Here is a 9,283-nt window from a genome sequence, read left to right as displayed (position 1 = left end):
TCCCGTAACGTAGTCACAACCGTTCATTTCCCTAATTCACTGCAACTAACATTGAGCTAACATGGCCCATATCGACAACTAGTGTAGGGGGCTCAACAAATATAACTTTTTTACACAAAGGGTGGTGGGTGTATGGAACGAGCTGCCGAGGAGATAGTTGAGGCTGGTACTATCGCAACGTTTAAGAAACATTCAGGCACAACATGCTGGGGTAACAGCGGAACAGGTAGCATCTCTGGAGAGAAGGAATGGGTGACGTTTCGGGTCGAGACCTTGCTTCGAGAATAGACAAAAGTGCTGGAGAAACTCAGCGGGTGCGGCAGCATCTATGGAGCGAAGGAATAGGCAACGTTCCGGGCCGAAACCGTGTCTGAAGAAGGGTTTCGGCCGGGATCGTTGCCTATTTCCTTCGCTGCATAGATGCTGCCGCACCCGCTGAGTTTCTCCAGCACTTTTGTCTACCTTCGATTTTCCAGCATCTGCAGTTCCTTCTTAAACTTCTTCGAGACCCGACCCGAAACGTCACCCATTCCTTTTCCCCAGAGATGCTGCGTGTCCCACTGAGTTACTCCAGCATCTTGTGCCTACCTTCCATTTAAACCAGAATCTGCAGTTCTTTCTTACACAGATACATAGATAGGATAGGTTTAGAGGGATATTGGCCACAAGCAGCTACATGGGACGTATAGATGGGACATATTGGTCGGTGTGGGCAAGTTGGGCAAAAGGGCCTGTGTCCACGCTGAATGACTCGGAGTGAGTCTATGATCAATATGACACACTACTGGAGTAACTCAGTGGGTCAGGCAGCATCCCTGGAGAACATGGATACGTGGCATTTCAGGTCGGGTCCCTTCAGGCTGATGCTGCCTGACCCGATTAAGTTACTCCAGTACTTTGTTTTTTTAAAAAAATAAACCAGCATCTGCAGTTCTTTGCTTTTCCAGAATGAAAATATAAAATCCAATGGTACTTACTGCCCACTGGTTACTAAGTAGTAAACGCTCCCTGACCTCGCGTGTTACTCCGTGTAACCTTTCTGCCTTCCCCCCTCTCTTCCAGCTTTCTCTCTCCTCTCTTCCACCTCCCCTCCCCCAAATCGGTCTGAAGGACGGTCCCGACCTGAAACGTCGCCTATCCATGTTCTGCCTGACCCGCAGAGTTACTCCAGTACTCTGTGCCTTTAGCAGACTAGCGTCTGTAGTCCCTTGGTTCATTTTATTGCGTCTCCCCCCTCCCTCCCGCAGACCCCCGACCCCGCTGCTCCACTCACGATTCCCTGACCTTGACCCTGTATGTCTGACTTCCTCAGTTGCTTTTGCAAATGGCATGAAATGTCATGCATGGATAGTATGCATGGAATAGCATGAAACTAACGCCAGCGTTGCTGCTGTTACGCTGACTTGTAACAGCAGAAACACTGGTGTGAGTTCCATGCTTAATCGCCCATTGATCGCTTCAGTTCGTACACACAGTAATAAGGGGAAAGGCTTTGTTGCCCGGGGATAGCCATGCTTCTAACTTCCCCTCCCCCTAACCTCCCCTCACCCGACCCTCTCCTCCCTCTAATCTCACCCACCCCTCCCTTCCCCGCGTCTCCAGCCGGCGGCTCGCAGCGCTCTCCAGAAGCCATACACCAGCCACTGTACCGGGCTCGGTGTATTCCACACCACTACCCAATACAGAAGGGCCCACCCGCACCATCGGCTCCAGTCTCTGAAGCCACTTCACATCAATTCAGTGCAGAGCCTCGTTAGCGCAGTAGGCAGCGCGTCAGTCTCATAATCTGAAGGTCGTGAGTTCGAGCCTCACACGGGGCACATGTTTTGATTTTAAAGCCTCGTCTGAATTGTTTTTCACTTCAATTGCCTAATATTTCTAAATAAGGGCAAAAGTACTGGAGCAACTCAGACAGTTGTGTGATTCCAACGCATATTCTGGCACAAAATGCTGGAGTAACTCAGCAGGACAGGCAGCATCTCTGGAGAGAAGGAATGGGTGACGTTTCGGGGGTCGAGACCCTTCTTCAGACCGATCTGAATATGTTCAGATATTCATATGACCAATATGTTCTTCAGACATATTCTGGCACTTTCTGTCTTTTTGTTTGTATACCAGCATCTGAAGTTCCTTGTATCTATATCTAAAGAAAGGTCCCAATTTGACTAAGAATCATAGCCATACAGCGTGGAAACAGGCCCTTCGGCCCAATTTGCGCACACCTACCAACATGTCCCATCTACACTAGTCCCACCTGCCTGAGTTTGACCCATGTTCCTCAAAACCTACCCTATTCATGTACCTGTCTACGTTTCTCAACCGTTGGGACACTACCTACCTCAACTCCCTCCACCAGCAGTTCGTGCCATCCGCCCTTTGTGTAAAAAAGTGATTCCTCAGGTTCCCATTAAATCTTTCCCCCCTAACTTTGTCCTCTGGGTCTCCTTTCCTCTTCCACACATGAGGCTGCTAGGTAAGATGAAAGCCCATGGTATCAAAGGGGAGATACTAGCATGAATAGCAGGTTGGCTGGATGGCAGAAGAGAAAGTGTGGCAACAAAGGGTTTTTATTCTGGTTGGCTGCCAGTGATTAACTGCAGGGGTCGGTGCTGGGGCCGCTACTCTTCACGTTGTACATTAATGACTTAGATGAGGGATTGAAGGCTTTGTGGCCAACTTTGCTGATGATACGCAAATAGGTGGAGGGACAGGTGGTGTAGAGAAAGCACGGACTCTGCAGAAGGACTTGGACAGTTTGGGAGAGTGGACAGAGAAATGGCAGATGGAATATAGTGTGGCAAAGTGTGAAGTCGTGCATTTTGGTAGAAGGAATAAAGGCATAGACTATTTTCTAAATGGGCAGAGAAGCCAGAAATCGGAGGTACAAAGGGACTTGAGGGTGCTGGTGCAGGATTCCCCAAAAGTTAATTTGCAAGTTGAATCGGTAGTAAGGAAGGCAAACGCAAAGCTTGCATTTATTTCAAAAGGACAAGAACACAAAAACAGGGATGTAATGCTGAGGCTCTATAAGGAGCCGGTCAGACTGCATTTGGAGTATCGTGAGCAATTTTGGGCCTCATATCTGACTCTGGAGAGGGTCCAGAGGAGGTTTACAAGAATGATCCCAGGAATGAGTGGGTTAACAAATGATGAACATTTGATGGCCCTGGGCCTGTACTCGCTGGAGCTTCAAAAGATGAGGGGGGACCTAATTGAAACTTACTGAATAGTGAAAGACTTGGATAGAATGGATGTGGAGAGGATGTTTCCACTATTGGGGGAGTCTTGGACCAGAGGTCATAGCCTCAGAATTAAAAGACATTTCTTTACGAAGGAGATGAGGAGGAATTTCTTTAGTCAGAGGGTGGTGAATCTGTGGAATTCTTTGCACAGAAAGCTGTGGAGGTCAAGTCAATGGATAATTTTAAGGCAGAGATAGATAGATTCTTGATTAATATAGGTGTCAGGGGTTATGGGGAGAAGGCAAAGAGTTCGGAGGGAAAGATAGATCAGCCATGATTGAATGGCATAGACTAGATGGGCTAAATGGCCTAATTCTGCACCTAGAACTTATGACCTTATGAAAGCCTTGGTCTCCAGACTGGCACTGCTAGTTGAAGATTTAAAGGAAGTCAAAGTGATGCTCGGTGATTTAAATGTGCATGTTTTTGGAGAGGTACGTTTGGTGTTGTTAACCTCACTCCTTTGTTACATGATTGTGTTGTTTCGGTGTTCATAAGTTCTAGGAGCAGAATTAGGCCATTCGGACCATCAAGTCTACTCCGCCATTCAATCATGGCTGATCTACCATTCCCTCTCTCCTGCCTTCCCATACCCATTCCCATTCTCCTGCCTTCGTCCCGTATCCCCGACACCCGTACTAATCAAGAATCGGTTCATTTCCACCTTAAAAATAACCATTGACGGCCTCCACAGCTGTCTGTGGCAATGATTTCCACAGATTCACCACCTGCTCATCACCTTTCTGTTCAGCCTGCAGTTTCCCCCTCGAACTCTCCCTTTGCATGCAAAATGTATCCAACGGACACAATAGACAATAGACAAGAGGTGCAGGAGTAGGCCATTCGGTCCTTTGAGCCAGCACTGCCATTCAATGTGATCATAGCTGATCATCCCCAATCAGTACCCCGTTCCTGCCTTCTCCCCATATCCCCTGACTCCGCTATCTTTAAGAGCCCTATCTAGCTCTCTCTTGAAAGTATCCAGAGAACCGGCCTCCACCACCCTCTGAGGCAGAGAATTCCACAGACTCACAACTCTCTGTGAGAAAAAAGTGATTCCTCCTCTCCGTTCTAAATGGCTTACCCATTATTTTTAAACTGTGGCCCCTGGTTCTGGACTCCCCCAACATCGGGAACATGTTTCCTGCCTCTAGCGTGTCCAAACCCTTTACAATCTTATATGTTTCAATAAGATCCCCTCTCAGCCTTCTAAGAGTGTACAAGCCCAGCCACTCAGTCCCGCCATCCTGGGAATTAACCTTGTAAACCTACGCTGCACTCCCTCAATAGCAAGAATGTCCTTCCTCAAATTAGGGGACCAAAACTGCACACAATACTCCAGGTGTGGTCTCACTAGGGCTCTGTACAACTGCAGAAGGACCTATTTGCTCCTATACTCGACTCCTCTTGATATAAAGGTCAACATGCCATTTGCTTTCTTCATTGCCAGCTGTACCTGCATGCTTACTTTCATAGACTGATGAACAAGGACCCCCAGATCCCGTTGTACTTCCCCTTATCCCAACTTGACGCCATTTAGATAGTAATCTGCCTTCCTGTTTTTGCTACCAAAGTGGATAACCTCACATTTATCCACATTAAATTTCATCTGCCATGCATCTGCCCACTCCCCCAACCTGTCCGTCACCCTGCATTTTCATAGCATCCTCCTCACAGTTCACACTGCCACCCAGCTTTGTGTCATCTGCAAATTTGCTAATGTTTCTTTGAATCCCTTCATCCAAATCATTGATGTATATTGTAAATAGCTGTGGTCCCAGCACCGAGCCTTGTGGTACCCCACTAGTCACTGCCTGCCATTCTGAAAGGGACCCGTTAATCCCTACTATTTGTTTCCTGGCTGCCAACCAATTTTCTATCCATGTCAGCACTCTACCCCCAATACCATGTGCCCTAATTTTTCCCACTAATCTCCTATGTGGGACCACAACAGGTATGAATTGGAACACCCAGTCGGAAATGGTTCTGGGAATGCATTCATTTGTGGATTTCAACAAGCACCTTTGTAGCGCAAAGTTATTGTTGCATTCTGCAATACCACCCACTTTAGTATCATCACTATCGACAATATCACACAGATGACTGTTGCATTCCACTCAAACGTTTTGAAATGGATTACAAGGGACATAGTGTAGGAATGCTGAATATTCACCCTGCACCTTGGACCTCCCGAACCTGAGCTGGGGAAATGCTCGTTCCTCCTCAACCAAACACCCAACCCAAAGATAGGCATCCGACCGCCGGCCTGCGGCCTATAACATCCTGAAGCCGCGGTCTACGGTAGGAAAGTTCCGAATCGGGACCTCCAAGCCACGGAGTGTGTGTGACTGTCCCGACGTCGGAGTTTTGATCATCCCGACGAGAGGGCCTGTACATCCGGCCGTCCGTAGCGGCGACTACGGAGGGTTTATGGCCCCGACCACGTGTGAACAAGGGAGGAGGACTGACTGAACTTTGATGCCTTCCACCACAGTGAAGAATGCTGTGGTGGATGTTTGTGTTAAATCTTATTGTGTATTGTGTGTTCTTTTTACGTGTATCGCTGCTGGCAAATTCATTTCACTGCACCTTCGGGTGCTTGTGACGAATAAAATTGACTTTGACTGCTGGAGTAACTCAACGTGTCAGGCAGCATCTCCAGAGAAAAAGGATGGGTGATGTTTCAGGTTGGGACACTTCTTCACAATGAAAATAGGGGGTGGTGGGATGAAGTGCTGGAGGCGACAAGAGACCAGGACCATTCAATGCCGACCACAAATGAACTCAGGCAGGGTAGTACCTGGTAGGTGCATTGTTGACTCAGGAAAGTGTGATGTCAAGAGAAACAATGTGGAGAACAGTGGAATGTAAAAAGGCAGTGTAAGATGAAGTTCCTTAAAATTAGAGAATTCAATGCTTGCACCCCAGCAGTATGAACATTGACTTCTCGAACTTCAAGTAGCCCTTGTTTTCCCTCTCTCTCCATCCCCTCCCCTTCCTAGTTCTTACTGTCTCCGACTACATTTTATCTCTGTACCACCCACTCCCCTGACATCAGTCTGAAGAAGTGTCTCGACCTGAAACGTCACCCATTCCTTCTCTCCAGAGATGCTGCCTGTCCCGCTGGGTTACTTTGGCATTTTGGGTCTCCCATCAAACTTTACTTCCCTGGATGGAGTGGAGGGAGGAGGTACAGGGACAGGTGTTGTATATCCTGCGGTTGCAGAGGAATGCACCTGGGAAAAATAAAGAGTGATCACTTGAAACTTGCCACAACCCAAGAATATATAGGACGGCACGGTGGTGCAGCGGTAGTGTTGCTGCCTTACAGCGTCAGAGACCCGGCTTCCATCCTGATTCTGGGTGCTGTCTGTACGGAGTTTATACATTCTCCGTGACGTCCACGTGGGTTTTCTCCGGGTGCTCAGGTTTCCTCCCACATTCTAAAGACGTACAGATTTGTAGGTTAATGTTCTTCAGCAAAGCGAGTAAACTATCCCTAGTGTACAGGGTAGTGCTAAGTACGGGGATTGCTGGTTGGCATGGACTCGGTGGGACAAAGGGCCTGTTTCCACGTTGTGGACAAATGACCAAATGTACGCTATTACCAACCATTTTCCAGCAACTGCAGTCTCTTGTGTCTCCATTAAAATAATTAATTTTATTAGTTATAGAAATAATCAATAAATGCAGTTTAACTAGGGGGTCGATAAAACATTTAGGAATATATATTTCAAGTAATGCCATTGATGGGAAATGAAGGTTGAGTGAAAGACAGTACTGTGGACACTTATGTCTCAGGCACATATGTCTGATATATTCTATGGCATAAAATGGTGAAGAATTTTTATAAAATCTATTAGCTTGACTGTCCATTAATCTAGTGGCTAACAAACAGGGAGATTTAATTAAGTATTTCCTCTCTGATAATAGCTGTTGCCTTACAAGTGCATTGCAGCATACAATATCAGAGAACAGATAAACATAAAATACTTAATTATTCCTTTCAAACCATCACTTTGATTAGATTGATGTGGCGTTCACTTCCTGCTGTTGCTACATCTACAGTCGGAAACCTTCAATTTCTCAACTGGTTTATGCCGGTCTATTTAAGTGTAATGTCAGTACTTCATATTAACAAACCCCTTTTGTGCTGCAGCAATCTCTTGGCCAGCTCTCCTCTAACAGAACAGAATTCCATTCCCTCTCCACACCCACCAACAAGGCACGAATTAGAGGGACAATGAGAGAACTGGGGGTGGTGCAACAGTAGAGTCACTGCCCTGCCGCGCCAGAGACCCGGGTTCGATCCCGACTACGGGTGTTGTCTGCACCACGTTTGTACGTTCTCCTTGTGACCGCATGGGGTTTCTCCTAGTGCTCCGGTCCCTTCCCTCCCCCCACCACTTTAAAGACGTACTGGTTTGTAGGTTAATTTTAGAGGGAGTTAGATGTGGCCAGAGTTATATTTAAGAGGGAGTTAGATGTGGTCCTTGTGGCTAAAGGGGTCAGGGGGTATGGAGAGAAGGCAGGTACAGGATACTGAGTTGGATGATCACCATGATCATATTGAATGGCGGTGTAGGCTCGAAGGGCCGAACACCTATTTTCTATGTTTCTAATTGGCTTCGGCAGATTGTAAATTGTCTCTAGTGTGTAGAGTAGCGCCAGTGCATGGGGTGATCGCTGGTCGGCGCTGGTCGGCGCAGACTCGGTTGGCTGAAGGGCCTGTTTCCGCTCTGTAACTCTAAAGAACTGCTAAATAGATGCAGAGAGTTGTGTGGATTAAGCCCAGTACATGTCACAAATCAGCCTCACCGCCCCCCCCCCCCCCCCGGCCCTGTCTGTCTCTATCTACAGTTCACGCTGCCTCGGGAAAAACAGGCACCATCATCAAGGTTGGCCTCTGTGATTGTAGTATGTAAGATGGAACTAGTGTATGGGTGAAGGTTCCTTGGCGTGCACTCAGTGGGCCGAAAGGCTTGTTTCCACGCTGCATCTCTAAACATAGAAACCATAGCTTCCATCCGTTGTTATGGAGGAAGTTATCCGGGTCAAACATAAACTGAACTAAAAATTGTGAGATATTATACTTGCAGTGGTTGGAATAAAGAGAGGAAGGGAGATTGTTTTCAAATGGTGTGCTAAGTTATTTGACAACCAATCTGAAAATAACTTTCCAGCAAGGCTGCAACAAACACACTAATGCAGGCCAACAGAGAAAAGAAGCAGGGACATAAATCTAATCCGAAAGCAAGTTACTAGGAGCTGGAGCAAGAACAAAGGGCCAGAAGGCTTTCTCCTTTACATTCTGTGATCAAATTACTGCGTTTGATAAATACATTTCACGTGATCCCACCACCAGTTACATCATACCATCCCCGCCCCTTTCCACTAAGACCGCCCCCTCTGCAACTTCTTGGTTCACTCATCCCTTCCCACCCAAACCACCCCATCCCTCCCCAGCAACTGCAGGAGATGTAATACTATCCCTACACCTCCTCCCTCACTTCTATCCAGGGACCTTCCAGGTGAGACAGAGGTTCACGTGCACCTCCTCCAACCTCATTAACTGCATCCTGTGTTCCCGACATGGCCCCCTTTACATCGGCGAGGTCAAGCGTAGACTCGGTGAGCGTTTCGTTCGGTCCGCCAAGGCCTGCTGGATCTCGCGGTTGCTAACCTTTTTAGCTCCCCTTCCCATTCCAACATTGACCTTTGTGTCCTGGGTCTCCCCCATTGCCAGAGACTGCATGCAGGAGAATCAGCACCTCATTTTCATATTTGATCTTCTTATCGAGTCCACAAGATTAGAAATTGTACAGCTAGGGCTGAACACACTTTTCAGCATCTGCATACAATGGTGTCTTGCGCTTCTTGGGCGTGGTGGTGGAAAGATCGGTGAAAACAGGACCGCGACGTGAACGCTCTTTCCTTGACCCCTTCATATTTGATGACCCAATCCTTGTTCTCCAGAGTTGCTGCCCTACCCACTGAGGTACTCCAGCACACTGTGCCCTTTCATGTAAACAGCAGCTCCT

General features: G+C 47.5%; 1 non-coding gene across 1 annotated transcript; it reads left to right on the top strand.

Moving 5' to 3' along the window:
• The first annotated feature begins 1,747 nt into the window (after window positions 1-1,747).
• Window positions 1,748-1,820, top strand: trnam-cau. The gene has a single exon. It is a non-coding gene; the product is annotated as a tRNA-Met (tRNA).
• The last annotated feature ends 7,463 nt before the right edge of the window (window positions 1,821-9,283 follow it).

This window comes from Amblyraja radiata, chromosome 23 (genome assembly GCF_010909765.2).
Source record: "Amblyraja radiata isolate CabotCenter1 chromosome 23, sAmbRad1.1.pri, whole genome shotgun sequence".
Taxonomy (NCBI): Eukaryota; Metazoa; Chordata; class Chondrichthyes; order Rajiformes; family Rajidae; genus Amblyraja; species Amblyraja radiata.
The sequence above is the reverse complement of the archived record's forward strand: the minus strand, read 5'-3'. Positions and strand labels throughout refer to the sequence as shown.